The sequence below is a fragment of the Odocoileus virginianus genome, chromosome 15 (genome assembly GCF_023699985.2).
Source record: "Odocoileus virginianus isolate 20LAN1187 ecotype Illinois chromosome 15, Ovbor_1.2, whole genome shotgun sequence".
In the NCBI taxonomy this organism is placed as follows: domain Eukaryota; kingdom Metazoa; phylum Chordata; class Mammalia; order Artiodactyla; family Cervidae; genus Odocoileus; species Odocoileus virginianus.
Window position 1 is genome coordinate 30,339,293 of NC_069688.1, and position 17,223 is coordinate 30,356,515.

Sequence of the window (17,223 nt, forward strand, 5' to 3'; positions counted from 1 at the left end):
CAGGAATGAAGACCCAGTGCAGACAAGTGAATAAATAAATAAAATCATTTCAAGAAATAAAAACAAGCATATACCTAAGCAGCCTTTCCTCTTAACAGTTCTCGTTGGGTATCCTTTTGCTCTTAGACTGGAAATCGAAATCCACACTGTGGCCTAGAGCCCGGGAACCAGTTGCCCCTTCTCCACCTTCCAGTCTCTTTCTGTACCTCGCATCATAGTTCTCCATCTGCTTCATTGCCCTACCTCTTCAGGGATCCTCACAACTCAGGAGGTTTGGAGACAGAGAAGATACAGGTCCCTGAATTTTCCCAAAGCTCCTTAGGTGATTCTGAACCACTACTGTGGTTGAAGTGACTAGACTAAAGATGGAACCATTGGAAAATTGTATTATGGCAAGTTTGTACCGGTTAGCATGAGTCTTTGGCTTGGGCCAACCCTATAAAATCACTGCAGATGGTGACTACAGCCATGAAATTAAAAGATGCTTGCTCCCTTGAAGAAAAGCTATGACAAACCTAGACAGTGTATTAAAAAGCAGAGATACCACTTTGCCTACAAAGGTCCAGATCAGCAGTCATGTATGGATGTGAGAGTTGGAACATAAAGAAGGCTGTGTGACCAAGAATTAATGCTTTCAAACTGTGGTGCTGGAGAAGACTCTTGAGAGTCCCTTGGACAGAAAGGAGATCAAAGCAGTCAATCCTAAAGGAAATCAACCCTGAATATTCATTCAAAGGACTGTTGCTGAAGTTGAAGCTCCAATATTTTTGGCCACCTGATGCAAAGAGTCAATTGTTTGGAAAAGATCCTGATGCTGGTAAAAATTGAGGGCAGGAGAAGTGGGTGATAGAGGATGAGATGGTTGGATGGCATCACTGACTCAATGGATGTGAGTTTGAGCATACACTGGGAGATAGTGACGGACAGGGAAGCCTGGCATGCTGCAGTCCGTGGTGTCACAGAGTTGGACACAACTGAGTGACTGAACAACAACAACCCTCCAAAGCAAGCCAGGAAAATTCCCAAACTGGCAAGTCACTAGGCAGATGTTCTACACGAGGAGGTCACTGTTGCTACTTCTGCTATCCAAAAAGGGTTTAAAGAGTGAGTTACACACAATCCACTTGGTAGATGCCTTTTTGCTTTCTAGAAAACCTAAAGCTAGCTAATATATGCAATTCTGAGACTGAGGATGCATTCACACAAAAGCTTTGAAATGTTATTAGATGAAGCAGATGGTTCCTACATAACCACAAACTCAGCTGGGAATGTCTTTCTCTGACCTTCCTCTTTGTAGATTTAATCCTGTTTTAACAGCGCTTGTTAAGTGGATTTAGATGTGCTCTGAGTCCAGTTGCGTTCCAGAAACTAATAACTAGTAAAGGCAAAGTCTGATCAAACTGGGTATTTCTGTCTCCCAATTTCATTAGAGAAAGACTCCAATGTGTTGTCAAGTTCACTTTTCTGCCGAGCTCTCATGAATTGCATTTGGAAAGCAGGATTGAATTTGTTTGTCCCTGCTATTTATAGCACCCACTGAGTCCTCAGCCAGTTGTGGGAGGATGTGACTGCGTTTAGATTCCCATCCAAGTTGTATGTGACAGTATCTGGCACCCATTCAACAGCTGCAGTCATTACTGGGAGAGTAAGCACAAAGGGAAATAAATCGACTTTTAATGTCAGGATGTCACACCCTCTCTAACGTTTTTTGGATATAAATGAGGCACTATGATATTAGTCTTGATCTTATCTCTCTATAGTCCGATGACTACTTTACCAGAGGGTACTATCTATAACACAAACAGATTTAATTTAAATATAAAAAGAAGCTTTCCAGATTAGACAAAAATGTCTTCTTAAAAAATGATGACTTTTATGAAAGTAATATATATGTCAGTTTCCAAAGTCAAATGTTCAAAAGGACATACAGGGAAAAATGTATCCAACTCCCACACCTGTACTTCAACCATCCAATTCTGTAGGCAAACATAGTAGCCAGGATTTTAACCTGTCCAGAGATATCTTAGGCATTTATACACAAACATACACACACACACACACACACACACACAGAGCTAAATATCTTGTTTTTTCTCTTTTCTTATCTCTGTGTTTTTTTTTTTTTTTTTTTTGGCTACATGGCATATGGGATCTCGGTTCCCAGACTACGGACTAAATTTGTGCCCTTGGCAGTGGAAGCATGGAGTCCTAATCACTGGAACCCCAGGGAATTCCCTCATTTTTAAAATAGTACTTGCTAATTGTTCCACATCAAATATGTAGAGATGGGCCTAACTTCATTGTTAATGCCTGTGTTTCATACAATGATTTCTTGACTGTCCAGTGAACCCTTCTCCACCACGAGGACCTTTATTGACTTCTCAGCTCTCATGTAGGACCCAGAAAGTCCTCCATAACCATCTCAATTGGCAACTATCCTTTAGCCTATATCCTTCCCTCCAATTAAATGGACCTACTGTGTCTCTTGAATGGAGCTCTAATCGTTGCTCTTTCGTGAACTCACTGCCTCTGCCGACCAGCGATCTCATTCTTCTGGCCCTTGGTCTTCTCATCTGGGGGTGGTACTGGGAGGGGGATGCATTTCTAAGGTCCTTTTCAGCCTTTACCTTTTGTAAATCTGTGACTAGACAAGGTCAAAGGGCCTTTCCAAGTCTACACTTGGATCAGCAACTTATATTTTCCTTAGTTTCCTTCATAAGCTCTTTAAGGGCGAGAAAATCTCTGTGTGCAGTGTCCCCTCCCAATGTCCTGCTGGAAGAGTAGCTCCAGAAATGTTTGTCGATTTTCTGGGTTATCACTTAAAGTGCTATGCATTAATAATTCCTCCAGTCCTATTACTGGAAATAGGTCAATTAACCCAGTTTCTTTCTTTGAGGATAAGTGATAAGAATCATGGTACTTGTGCTCTATCAGACCAGTTGCGAACAGTTTGAGCAGTAGGTCCTCACCAGTACATCTGACTTAGGCAGTCTGTGCATTCCTGGCATGATATATATTCACATTATTAGCAATTTGAAGGGTAAAAGTAGTTTTAGAAATAAGGAGGACATTGGGGATGGCAAAATTCAAACTTTTTATTTTGTAGATGTGGGAAACCAAGGCTTAGAATTTGAGAGATTTGTCTAAGGATTACCACTCACCTAGTGATGGAACGAGGGTTAAGATCTGGCTTTTTCTAGAGAAAAAAAAGGAGGGGGGAACAGGATCTTTATGGAGTGTTATTATACATTGTCATTAATTGGGACTTGCTGTTCCATGACACTATGTGCACATACTATGTAGGATATGATGGTTTGTATTTTACTACACTTCTTCATCTGAAAAATTAGATTAATAAACCTACTTACTTCACAGGTGGTAGAAGGATTATAAGAGATGCCTATAGGGTCCAGGGAAAGCCCCAGGCGTGTAAAGGTTACTTACAATTATTATTTAAAGATCTTAAAAAAAAAAAAAGATCTTCACAACAAAAGGTCATTTTGTAATATAATTTCCTCTTTACTTGATTTTTTTGAAGGAGAGGGAGTTAGATTTAAATAATCAAATTTTGTTAAGGGAAGGCACACCTTTCTGTTATTACTCTGATAAAAGTCATAGCCACTCATTAACTTAGCCTTCATCTTAAAATAGAAGAATTATCCCCAGTTTTTGTTCATTTTCAGTGACTATAAAGACTAAGAAAATTTCATTTATTCACACATACCTTTTTTTTTTTAAATCAGAGTTGAGACACAACTCTTTTATAAAATTTTTTAAATTTTATTTATTTATATATTTATTTGTTTTTGGTTGCAGGCTGTCTTCATTGCTATGCCTTGACTTTCTCTAGTTGCAGTGAGCAGGGGGCTACTTTCTAGTTGTAGTGATTAGTCTTCTCATTGTGGTGACTTCTCTTATTGCAGAGCACAGGCTCTAGGCACTCAGACTTCAGTAGCTCTGGCTTATTTGCTCTGTGACATGTGGATTCTTCCCAGACTAGGATCAAATCCATGTCCCCTGCATTGACAGGTGGATTTCTATCCACTGTGCCACCAGGGAAGTCTCATTTACACATATCTTCGTGTCTTTTGCCAAACCATCGCTATTATTACTTACTTTTTGTTTTTATTTAAATAGACCAACTTTTAAGTAATTTATGTATAGTTATGTTACAATATAGAATTCTTTATCATTCCAATTTTAGTATATGTGCTGCTGAAGTGAGCACTGGAACTCTTAAGTAAAAAGGTATTGCTATTCCACTTAGGAAATACAGAGTGAAATGTATTCAGTTGAAAGATTAGAAGACTTTGGTATAAATCCCAGCCTTGCTCTTTGGTAGTCATGCAATTTGGAACAAGTTGTCTCAATTTATCTACAGAATGATGAGCACAATATATAATTCACAGTGTTTTTATGGTAATAAATAGGATCAGGTATATGATAGCACTTTGAAAAAATTTAAGACAGTGCACATTATTTGTTATTGTTAAATAAAGGGAAAACTAGCAGGTTGGGAAGAGAGAGTGGTACCATTTAATAGTGGATAGTTAATTTAGAAGGTGGGAGGATTTAGAAAACATCAACATCCTAAAGAATGGATATAGGGTTTCCTGAATGGTCCAGTGGTAAAGAATCTGCCTGTCAGTGCAGGAGACTCAAGAGATGTGGATTCGATCCCCTGGAGGAAGAAATGGCAATGCACTCCAGTATTCGTGCCTGGGAAACCCCAAGGACAGTGGAGCTTGGTAGGCTGCAGTCCATGGGGTCACAAAGACTCAGACACTATTTAGCCACTGAACAACAACATAGATCAGTGCAGCTATGAGAAGGGGTTGAAAATGGCAAAACAGTTAACAAAAATCTTGTAAAAGGAGAGGGCATAATCCACTTAAATTCACTTTGATGAAAAAAACTTGTGCAACATGAAACTCTGGCAAGTTTATGTGAAGTTTTAAAAATACAGCTTCAAACAGATAACTAATGAGAACCTTCTGTATAGCTGAGGAAGCTCTCTTCAGCACTCTCTAATCCCCAAAGAGAGAATATATGTATATGTATAGTTGATTCACTTTGCTGTACAGAAGAAACTTAACGCATTTTAAAGCAACTATACTCCAATAGAAATGAATTTTAAAAATTAAAAATATAGCACCAAGTGTTAGAACTTAATTATATATATAATGAATAAAAGATATCTTAACAGTAATTCATGGTTTTTACATTCTATTGCAATCATTCATTTTTCTAAGACTAATATAATTTTCTTACTTGATCTCTAGAGTATAATGCAAACCATGTCAAGAGTCCCAAATACTTATGACTTCATTGCAAAGTGTAGGAATAGTCAAGACTACAAGCTCCCCAACCAAACCATGCTTACTTTAATAAAAAGCTCTCTGGTTTGCAAGCGGCTCAGTGGCATGCACTGTCCAGCAGTCTCACTGGTGTGGTGCTGTGGGCAGTATGATGATGGAGACAGACCTTCATGAAGTACATCAAGCCTGGGCTCAAAAACTTGAACCTCATTTCATTGTGCTGGAGACAGGCTGAGTGACCAAGACAAAGAATGGGCATAAGATGTGGGCCTGCGAAGTGGCAGACAAAACTGGCAGCATCAATATCTCTGTCTGGGATGATGTGGGCAACCTGATCCAGCCTGGTGACACTATCCAGCTCACTAAAAGTTATTCGGTGTTCAAAGGTTGTGTGCCATTGTGCACTGGTCATAGGTGTGATCTTCAGAAGATTGGGGAATTCCGTTTGGTTTATTCTGAGGTTCCTAACTTCAGTGAGCCAAACCCAGAATACAGTGCCCAGCAGGCACCCAACAAGATGGTACAGAACAGCAGTCTTACGGTTCCCTGGACTCCCTGCCACTTCTCCAGCTTCTAAGAGCCAGAGCGCATTGGTCTGGGCGCCCCACCAGCTCCTGGTAGTGGCTGCACCCCCTCACACTCCCTCCGACCCCACTCCCCCAGCACTTGAATTATCTGAAGTCAGCCCGACCACAGCTGCTGCCTTCCTGGCCCCTTCAGCAACCATGTCAGTAAAGGCAAAAAAAAAAAAAAAAAAAAAACCCCAGAGGTGCAGCAAAAGAAAGCAAAAGACCTTTTTCCTCCCTGCCACCAGCCATAACCCAAGTGTTTGCTGGAGAACACAGCTTTCTACCGGGCTGCAGGCTCTGTGGGGCCCGGAGGTGTCGGAGTGACTCAAGTTCACTGTGCAGGAGTGGTGAGCAGTAGCCTAACCCACCCTCAGCCCACACTCCCCTCCTTGTCCAGCTGAAGCTGCCTGTCTCCTGGGATTCAGGGTGCTCTGCCTTCCTTCCTTCCTCTTTAGAAACAATGGTTCACTATGTTTCTTATGTGTGGTGTGGAAGTCTAATTGAATCCCTCCTTCCTAATAAATGTTACCACTCTGTTGAAAAATTAAAAATAAAAGGCTCTTTGGAATGTATTCCAACCCTTTCCTACTCTCTTTACTTCCTGATTACCTGCTGTCCCCTCCTATTCTCACTGGTGACCTTGTCTGCGACCTCATGAAGAAACTAGAGGGAGCCAGCTGGACCACTGCCAACTTCCTGTCTCCGAATCTCCATGGCGACACTGCCTTCCCCTTCTCCCTGGACCTCTTCTCTGAGTCTGAAGCATCCTACTCCCTGTTGGAACTTCTCGTTCTCTGTGCCTTTGGCTCTCCTTGTGGCTCTAACCTCGCCCTCACTGCAGTTTTTTCTCGTCAGCATTAAACATTTTCACTCCTCACGCTGTCCACAGTTCCCATGTGCCATTGCTTTGACTCTCTATCCTTTACACCAAACGTGTTCCAACAAAGTCTCTTCCGAGTGTCCTATTTTGTCCTCTTATTCACGCCTAACCTCCCAAGTTAGCCTCCAAATTTCCTTTTCCTCCAAGAACGCTATTTTTTCTTCCAAAGTTTAATCCACAGGAATTTGTATATACTATTATACAAGTAGTATAATAATAAATGTATAGAATTTGGCTGTAGTGCCAAATAAATTATAATGCCATATAGATTGTTCATATGCTCCCATTTCCACTTATGTAACTTTTTTTTTTTCCATGTGAATAGGTTTCTTGTAGTCCTAGCAGCCACACTGACTTTTTGATCCACTAAAGGAATAAAACATGGCCTGCTACAAAAACAACTGGTCTACCTGAGAAAAACATTGCCTTCACTTATCTGAGAACATTCTTCTGACCAGCAAAGACTTCCATTCCACTAAATCCACTGTAATCTTAAATCTAGATTTGAATTTCAACTTCCCATTAGTGTTTGATGCAGCTGATAACCGTTTGGTGACAACTTCTCTCTCCCTGGTTTTGTGATGGTATATCCTGCTGTCTACCTTGGTTGTTCCTTCTGCTTGCCTGTTGACTATTTCTCCTCTACTGTTCATTCCGCATCGAAGTTCCTAAGGGCTCCTTGCTGAGCTCCTCAGCTCTTGTCACTCTATCAACTCTCCTTAGGGAGTCTCACTTACTCTTGAGACTCCCATTACCATGTCACGCTGGTGACTATCAAATTCACTTCTCCAGCAAAATATCTTCTCCAGAACATCATATCTGTCTTTCGAGTGTTCAGCTAGGTATGCCGCAGAATGTTTCATAATAAGCATGTAAATCTTAATGTTTTCTAAAACAGAACTCGCCTTCCTACTCCCAAATTTTTATCTTCTCAAGTGTTCTCTAACTTAGCAAAGGCCATCACCATCTACTCAGTTGCTTTAGCCAGTAACTTAGGAGTCATCCTTGATCTATACTTTAATTATATCTTCCTCACCATGCCTCCTTCTCCCCATTAATTAATCACCAATTCCTTTCTATTCTATCTCTTACACACTTCTCTAATCCATTTACTTTTCTAAATTGTCAGTGTCATCACACCAAGTCTGAGATATCATCATCTTTCAACTGGACTCTGTGACAATCTCTTACTCTCCCATAAAGCACATCTGACTGTGCCACTTTCCCTTCCACTCTTCAATGGTTTCCCATTGATTTGAGGATGAAGACTTCCCAGGCTCTGTGTGATTTTCCTTCTGCCTCATTGTGGAGAATTGTTGTGTGTCCTTCTTTTCCTCAGTCTTTTTCATTTCAGAAACTGGCCTCTTGGTTCTTTGTGATGAGAGGTCACCCTTCTTCTTACCTTGGGATTTTGCCTGGAATGCATTAGCTTAATTTTCAGGCCCCCTGTTGCCTTCCTTCTGTCATCCCCCACAATTCTCCAGACTTCTCCTGACTATAACTTTAACATGGTTACCTTATTCTTTTGGTCTTAACATAAAATTCTATCCCCTGAAAAGGCTTTGTGAACTCTCTAAACCCTTATGTAACAGTTTGCACTTTCTCAGCCTTGTTGTAATTATATTTGTGTAAGTGTTCAATGTCTTCCCAGCTGCTGCTCCATAAGCTCCACAATGACAGTGAACTTGTGTTGTGCCTGACACATCGTAGTATAGAGCAGATATTTGATGAGGGATAATTCATTATTTATTTTAGTTTTGACTGCACTGGGTCTTCATTGTTGTTTGCAGGCTTTCTCTGGTTGTGGCTAGTGGAGGTGCACTCCCATTGCAGTGCACACACTTCTCATTGTGGTGACTTCTGTTGCGATGCACAGGCTTTTAGGCACGTAGGCCATGAAGTTGCTGCTCACAGGCTCAGTGGTTGCGGCACATGAGCTTAGTTGCCCCTTTGGCACATGGGTTCTCCCTGGACCATGGATCAAACCTGTGTCCCATGCATTGGAAAGTAGATTCTTAACCACTGACCATCAGGGAATTCCCAGGAATAATTTATCTTTGAGAAATCTTTTACTTCTGTGAATTAACTTCTATAAGATTTATTTATAACAAAAGATTTGAGTAACTCCTTTCACTCCTTAGACTGCAATAATTGGAAGTATGAAGATTAAAAAAAAAAAAACACCTGAAAAATAACGTTTAAGTAAATTGAAGGCTTAAGAAAAAAAGATAATTTTCTAAGACTTCATATCTCTATGTGGAGAGGGTTTCATCTGTAAAGAAGAAAAAAGATTTCCCAAATGAGAAATCAATAATATCAATAGCTGTCACTGGCCAGGCATTTGCTATTTTTCAGGGATAGTTCTCAGTGCAAAGAGTGTATTAATGAATTTAAAACAACTTTATGAGGTGGTTGCTACCTTCACCCCTGCGTTGGAGTGTGATTGCCATCACTTTGTTTATCGCTCTGAGGGAAGCATGAAGGCACACTCTCCATCTGTTGCTGACACACCTCTTAATTAGGTCATATTTTACAGTTACACTAGATTCTGATAATGACCGGGATTCTTTCCTGGCTGCCTAGGGAGATCTCGAGCCATGCTGCCAGAGAACTGTCTCCTGTCATGTGTTGCTTCTTGCATCACAGATTCTTCCCCAGTGGACTTGGCTCCATCCTATCTCATTCCTGCCAGAGGAATTTATCTAGTCATGCATTGCCCTTGAGGCCACAGTAACCAGTCCTTGTGATTTTTTTAAACACCGCCGTTCCTAAACAGTGTTCAGAAAGGAGGATTCTGCAGGGTGCCCACATTTGACTCCTATCCAAAGAGGCCTCTGAAAGTGCTTAAGTATGTGAAGCAGTGAACACGTAAGGGGTAGGCTGGAGCATGACACGTCTTACTTCATTCATTCAATCATCCATCCCTTAATTAATTAAATCTACTCCATAAATACTTCTTGCTCATCTACTGTGTGCTAAGTTGCACATTAGTTGCTGAGGACATAACAGTGAAGGAAAAATTCCTGTCCTCAAGGAGCTTATAGTCTTAGTTACAGATGCAGATGAGCAAATATAGCACATGCCATTGAATGAGCATGAGAAGAGTGTTGTAAGGTTAGTTCATGGTGACAAGAGTCATAAACCCAACTGAAAAATTGATTAGGTGAAACTGCTAATATTTATTGGCTTAAGGAAAAGCAACTGGAATAATGAACCACTGAGAAGGGTCAAGGCAAGGACTCAGCACCAACCAGACCCAGGCACTTGATTGTACCCAGGAGCCTTGCTGTTCTTGGTCCACATGTAGGTGCTTTCCTCATTTACTGCAGATCAGCTCTCCTCACAGCTCAAGAATCAGCTCCTCCATCAATTCTAAGCCTCATGTCAGCTCAGGGTCTGACTGAGAGAGAACTGGTTCCTCTTTTTCAATTCTAATTTAAAAAATCCCAGGACAGAACTCAAATCAGCTCACTTGGGTCATATCCTACCTCTAGATTGATGATTCTCAACTGTAGGTGGTTCTGCCTCTCAAGGGATATTTGGCAATATCTGGAGATGTGTAACTTTGTCATGACTAATGGGGTGGAGAGAATGTTATTGGGATCTAGTGGATGGAGGCCAGGGTTGCTGTTGAATATCCCAGCAACATATAGTACAGCCTCCTGCAACAAAGAACCATCCAGTATAAAATGTCAATAGTGCTAGGGTTGAGAAACTCTATCCTAGGCCAATCAGTTGTGGTTGTGGGAGGGTCAAGGGGGGAAGATCAAAGCTTTTCTAAAAGACACTTAAGCAATGAGGAGGAATTATCCAGGCAAAAGGGGCCAGGACAGGCTGATCCGTGGAGGGAGGTACATGAGCAAAGGATCAGGACTGCCCAGAACAGGTTCCCATAAATAGCACTGGTCATTCTGCCTTCCATTCCTACCTGGTAAAATGTTATGAGTCTGTGGGAGGCTCCTGTGGAGCAGAGTGTCTGGAGCTTCAATAATATAATTGTCCTGCAAAGCCATTTATCAAGATCAAGCACAAGTCATAGGTTTTATCCATTTCCTCTACTGTACTAAGCTTTTGGTCAAAGGCATTTCATCAACTGAGATTCACCTATACTTTTCAGGAGGTTGTTTTAGTCAAGTATTAAAACACATCAGTGGACAAGACCCAGTAGTTAGAAGCACTGGTTCTGGAATCAAACAGACCTAGCTTTGAATTCAGGCTGTATGTCTGCCTACTGGTGTCCATGACCAGTACAAGTAGGACAGGCCAGCGCTAGGGAAACGCAGAAAGGAGGCCATGTGAGGGAGGGAGGAGGACCCTGGACTTTTTAGGATGAGAAAAAAATGGGGTAAATAAAAGGGAGGAAGGTGTTCTACATAGAGAAAGCAGCACATGCCAAGGCTTGGAGTTGTATGTGTGGGAAATGAGAGAAGGTGAAGCTGACTTGAGGAACAATGAGGAGTGTAATTTTGTGGGTTTTTTTGTCATGCCCCATGGCATATGCAATCTTAGTTCCCTGACCAGGGATCAAACTCATGCCCCCTGCATAGGAAGCATGGAATCTTAACCACGGAAACAACAGCAAAGTCCTGAAGAATGCAGTTTTGGACACACAATGAGTATTTCCGGTGGAGGACAGAAGTAGGGATGTTCAGAGAATAGACAGAGTTACAGGCAGGATTCAAATTCAGGTGAGAGGTAAAAAGCTGCAGATTTATATGTGTGAGAAAGAGCTGTTCCTGAATGTAAAGACTTTTGAGAGAAGGAGAAAAGAGGAAAGAAATGTTTGTTGAAAGAAGGGAAGGAAGGAAAAAGGAGGAGAAAGAAAAGGAAACACATGAGTGTGTGAAGAAAGAGAGAAAAGAATAAAATCATGATGATGTAGTGTCATGGATGCCCGTGGAGGAGAGAATGTGAAGAAAAGAAGAGCTGTCAGTGGTGTCAAATACTGCAAAGAGGCCAAAGGTTATTAGAGCTGTTAAAGAGATCACTGGATACGCACAGTGCAATTTAAGATGTGTATTTCTAGTTGGAAAGTAGAGGTAGGCATCTGACGAAGGGAGTCCCTGAGTAAATGTGGGTAAGCTCTTGGAGGCAGCTAGTATATAATACTAGCCTTTTACAAATTTGGATACAAGACAAAGATGCCCATATTATTGCTGTTAATTCACATTGATTTGAAACTTCTGATCCAATGTACAAGTGCAAGAGAAAGAAAGAGGAAGAGCAATGGAAAATAAGTCAGCAAAACATATTCACTATTTGTAAGTTACATTACCTTGTACCCACAGTGCCTCAAGATACAAATTGGGAAAAAAAAAAATTGAACTAAAAAAAAAAAAAAGAAACAAGGCTAATACAATAGTCCACAAGGTGATTAATTACAAAGTAACTATATATGGCCACCAGTTAATTTGGAGAAGAAATGGCAACCCACTCCAGTGTTCTTGCTTGGAGAATCCCAAGGACAAAGGAGCCCGTGGGTTACAGTGAGTGGGGTCGCAAAGAGTCGGATATGACTCAATGACTAACACACACACATCACTTAATTAAAAAACAATCCACTTTGCAGTGGGAACTCAGGGTGACTAAAAAGAAGGACTGAATCAGCAGTAAGACCTAAGATGCTCAACATTTTATATATATCAATTTTCCTCAAGTGAATGTAAGTGCTTAGTATAACTCTAGTCAAAATCCCAGTGTACTCTTGGGGTCACTTGATAAATCAATTCAAAATACCTTTAAGGATAGAAGGCTGGATCCCACAGAGAGAGGTAGTCAGTAAGAAATTCTTGATGAGGTGACAAAAGATTTTAGAAAAGGGATATTAATATTCACTTTTGTCTCATATATTTAATATAGCTCCCTACTGTTTCCCCAGACATTCAGAAAATCTGCTAAATATAGAAAAATATGTCTTTTATGACAGTTGCAGGGGAAAAAAAATCTGAACGAAAGAGGTGGAATTCCACCTGTAGACTAGTGGGGAACAGAGAAAAAGAACAGCTTGAGAAGGTAAATTTGTGGTTAAATTCAGTGGAATCAGAAGTAGGAGCCAGAAATGATTATGTAAACCCCTGGGAATTTGAAGTAATGCTAAAGAATGAATTGCAACTCCATTGAGATATGGAAGGAACCTTATCCTATTATCTCAACGTTCAAGGTAATTTCAGTTGATATCTCACTTAGAAATGTGAAGTCTTATTAAAAGAAATTCCTAGAAAAAAGACAAACTGTTACTAGTACTTATCTCTGTAGGATTAAGTTTTTATACTTTTTGAGTTTTCTGAATTTTGTATGATGAGCCTAAGTTATTTTTCTTTTTTTGGCTGTGCCTTGCTACTTATGGGATCTTAGTTCCCTGACCAGGAATTGAACTCCAGTCCCCAGCAGTGAAAATGCCAAGTCTGAACCACTGGACTGTCAGGGAATTCCCATAAGTTATTTTTCTAAGAAAGATTTGTCAATGAAAAAAAAAAAGAGAAGTAGGAAGAATGCTTGGTTGGAGAGCAAAGGTCAAGTAAAGTTTTTCCAATTCATTTGCTTGGTGGTTTCTAGAATGAGCACAGTAAATGATTCTCTGTGTCCCATCTTCAACCATATTTATTGTGGTTCTTGTTTTACATGTTTTGCTGTAATTTTGGAACCAAGAACCAAGGGTTAGCAACACATTTCTATCCATTGATACCTCCTCTTTCTGACTTTCCACATAAATGCCACCAATTATACACTTTTCTGAGTTGTCTAGTTGTTTAATGTACTTACATGTTATCTTGCTAAATAGGCTATAAATTTGTCATATCATATTTCTGCTGATTCTTTTGTGGTACCTAATAGAGAATACTGGTTTTGTGTTTAATTCAAAAATTGTAAGGGGAACAAGACAGCGGAGGAGTAGATGGACGTGGAGTACATCTCTCTCCATGGATACATCAGGAATACACCTTCAGACACAGAAGTGCATGCAGAACACCAGCTGAGAGCAGTCAGGAGTACCTGACCAGTGGAAAAGAATATATAAACTCATGCAAAACTCGGTAGGATGTAGGTACTAGGGGGAAAACAAAGAGTGTTAGTAGGACTGGACTTGCTCTCAACAGGTGGGGGAACTGAAGCAGGGGTCCGATTCCCACATAGGGGCAATTGTCTGAGTCAGAGGAGAAACATTTAAGGCTGAGAGTGAAACATCAGATCTGTGGCAGCCTAAATGGAATGCGAATCAGACAGTCCTCGCCGCAGCCATACATACCCCGGATGGGGACGCAGGTCCCCTGGAAGGTGTAGTGGCTGGGAGCTGGAGTTTAGGGATTGTGGAGCAATCCCAGGACAAGGGCTGCTGTTGACCATGGAGAGACAGATCAAGAGGATGTGAGGAAGGAGATTGTGGTGGGAAATGCCTGTGGAGGAAAGCCTGGCGATACTGCTGAGTCACACATAGAGGGTAGAGCCATCAGCATAGACTCTCTCCCTCAGCACGCCAGCGTTGGCAGCTGAACAATAGAGAGGCTGACCCATCTAATGCCTGATGTGCTGAAGTACAGAGTCGGAGCCCAGGCAAGGGAGCCCTCTAAGTGCCTGAACAGGTGGAGCTAGGGAGAGAGACTGGCCAAAGAGGCCTTCTGATGGCCGGCTACAAGAGGCTTGAAAAAAGGCTCTGATAGGGCCACAACTCCTGTGGTGGAGGCAGTCCGTGTCTCCGCACACTTGATGCCGCTAGGGTCCCCGCAGGCCAAGCAGCTGCACCACCTTCATGCTCAACTCCCACTGGGGCAGAACTGCCACAGGCAAAAAAAAGTCTTCCGTCTATGCATGCAGGGTTGCTTCAGTAGTGTCTGACTCTTTGTGACCCTGTAGACTGTGGTCTGCCAGGCTTCTCTGTCAGGGAGGGGGGTTCTCCAGGCAAGAATACTGGAGCGTATTGGCCAACACTGGTTGCCATCCCCTCTAGAGCACTGTATTTCCTGCTGCCCTAGCCGCCAACTCCCCTGAGTACCTGGTGCTGCCAGAACCCCTGCGACCCAAGCAGCTGCACCACCTCCACACTGGCCCTCACAGGGGCAAACCCAGTCCTCCAGGGCAGCCTCAGGAGCAAACCCCAGTGGACGACTCACACGCAGAGGTGGAAATAAACCACAGTTGAAACCCAGGGGCAGTGTGGCTGAGGAAGAAGACCCAAAACCTTCCCACCGGCTGTACAAGCTGCAGATTAAATCCACACGATCAACCAGGCCGACTCTGTGTCTATGGAATATATAAAAGGTCACTGAGGGCTTCCGCAAAAGAAAACGCAGTAGCTCTGATAGCTGTGGACATTGGAGGCGAGAACACAGAGGAGTAGGACCAGATTAGACTCTGAGCAGCCCCCACAGCAGGTCCAGAGATCAGCACAGTGCTGGAGGGCGTCCTAGGGAGGGAGGTGGACTGTGACTCCCAGGAAGGGAAAGGACTCTGACAGCAGTGACTCAAGAAAAACATTTATTATGCTTATGTTTTGACTTGTTCTGTAGATTCTTTTTGATTTTTTTCTTTTTTTGCAACCCCCACCCTGGTTGTAATTGTCAATTTTACTGACATTATGACATCTAATTAAACTTTTGAGCTTTTTGTTTTTTTCCTCTGTCACATTTTTTATTGTTGTTATAAACCTCTGCCTCTATAGTGGGCTTTTGCAGTTCTGAGGAGTTTTCCTTTTTTTCCTTTTTTCTGTCTTTTTCCTTTTTCATTTCTCTTTTTTTATAATTTTAACTTTCTTAAACCTATTAGAGTTTTTCTACATTTATCCCTTTGCTTGCCTTTCCTACTGTTCTTTTCCCCTTGCAGTTAATCTTCAATGTATATAAATCTTCTTCACCTACCTCTATTTAACTTTGTATATCTATTCTTTCTTTCTTTTCTTTCTTTCCTTTAGTCTCAACACATTTGTTAATTTTATTTTCATTGCTTTATTCCCCAGTTGGCACCTTGCTTTAGTTTTATTTTCCAGTTTGTGCTTTAGTTCGTTTTGTTCTGGCAGATATAATTTTTGGTTTCCTTTGTCAATTTTGGTTCCAGGTCAATCTGTTGTAGTTTATTGTTGTTGGACTGTTTTGACTTTGCTCATGGGTGTACATGTATATGTGTATATTTCATTATTTTATTTATTATTTGCCTGATTTTGTAACTGCTATTTGTCTGGGATTCATCTTTGGTTTCTCATTTTGGGATACTTGTTTTAATCTCACTTAATGCCATAACAAACCACTTGTGGAAACTTTGTTCCAGACCAGAGAATCAAGCCCTGAGCCTTTGCAGTGGGAGCATTGACTCCAAGATCTTAAACTACCAGAGAACTAACCCTAGGGAGGATCGAATAGTGAGAACTTACACAGAGGAAACCAGTTGAATACAAAACCAGCATTATCCAACCACCAGTAGCACACTGTGCAAGACACATCATCTAAACAACAAACAAAACAAAAATACAAACACAATCATCAGAAGACAGGATTACCACCTCACTCAGCCTTGCCCATTAGAGGAAAAACAAACAAACAAAAAAGCACAAATCTCACCCTATACAAGGCTTACACAAACCACTGGACCAACCTTAGGAGGGCAGAAACCAAAAGAAAGAGAGAATTCAACCTTGAAGCCTGGGAAAAGGAGACCTCAAACACAATAAGTTAAAAAAAATAATGAAAAGACAGAGAGTTCAGGTCAGTTTAGTCGCTCAGTCATGTCCAACTCTTTGCAACCCCATGGACTGCAGCATGCCAGGCTTCCCTGTCCATCAACAATTCCTGGAGCTTATTCAAACTCATGTCCATTGAGTCAGTGATGCCATCCAACCATCTCATCCTCTGTCATCCCCTTCTTCTCCCACCTTCAATCTTTCCCAGCATTAGGGTCTTTTCTAGTGAGTCAGTTCCTAGAATCAGGTGGCCAAAGCATTGGAGTTTCAGTTTCAGCATCAGTTCTTCCAATGAATATTCAGGACTGATTTTCTTTTGGATAGACTGGTTGGATGTCCTCGCAGTCCAAGAGACTCTTAAGAGTCTTCTTCAACACCAAAGTTCAAAAGCATCAGTTCTTCAGTGCTTAGCTTTCTTTATGGCCCAACTCTCACATCCATACATGACTACTCAAAAAACTATAGCTTTGACTAGACAGACCTTTGTTGGCAAAGTAATGTCTCCCCTTTTTATTATGCTGTCTAGGTTGGTCATAACTTTTCTTCCAAGGAACAAGCGTCTTTTAATTTCCTGGCTGCAGTCACCATCTGTAGTGATTTTGGAACCCACCAAAAATAAAGTCTTCCACTGTTTGCATTATTTCCCCATCTATTTGCCATGAAGTGATAGAACCAGATACCATGATCTTAGTTTTCTGAATGTTGAGTTTTAAACCAACTCTTTCACTCTCCTCTTTCACTTTCATCAGGAGGCTCTTCAGTTCTTCTTCACTTTCTGTCATAAGGATG

The 17,223-nt window shown here is 41.3% G+C and overlaps 1 pseudogene; it reads left to right on the forward strand.

Moving 5' to 3' along the window:
- LOC110135840 (SOSS complex subunit B1-like) overlaps positions 1-6,138 on the forward strand; it is a 66,278-nt pseudogene extending 60,140 nt beyond the window's left edge.
- The last annotated feature ends 11,085 nt before the right edge of the window (positions 6,139-17,223 follow it).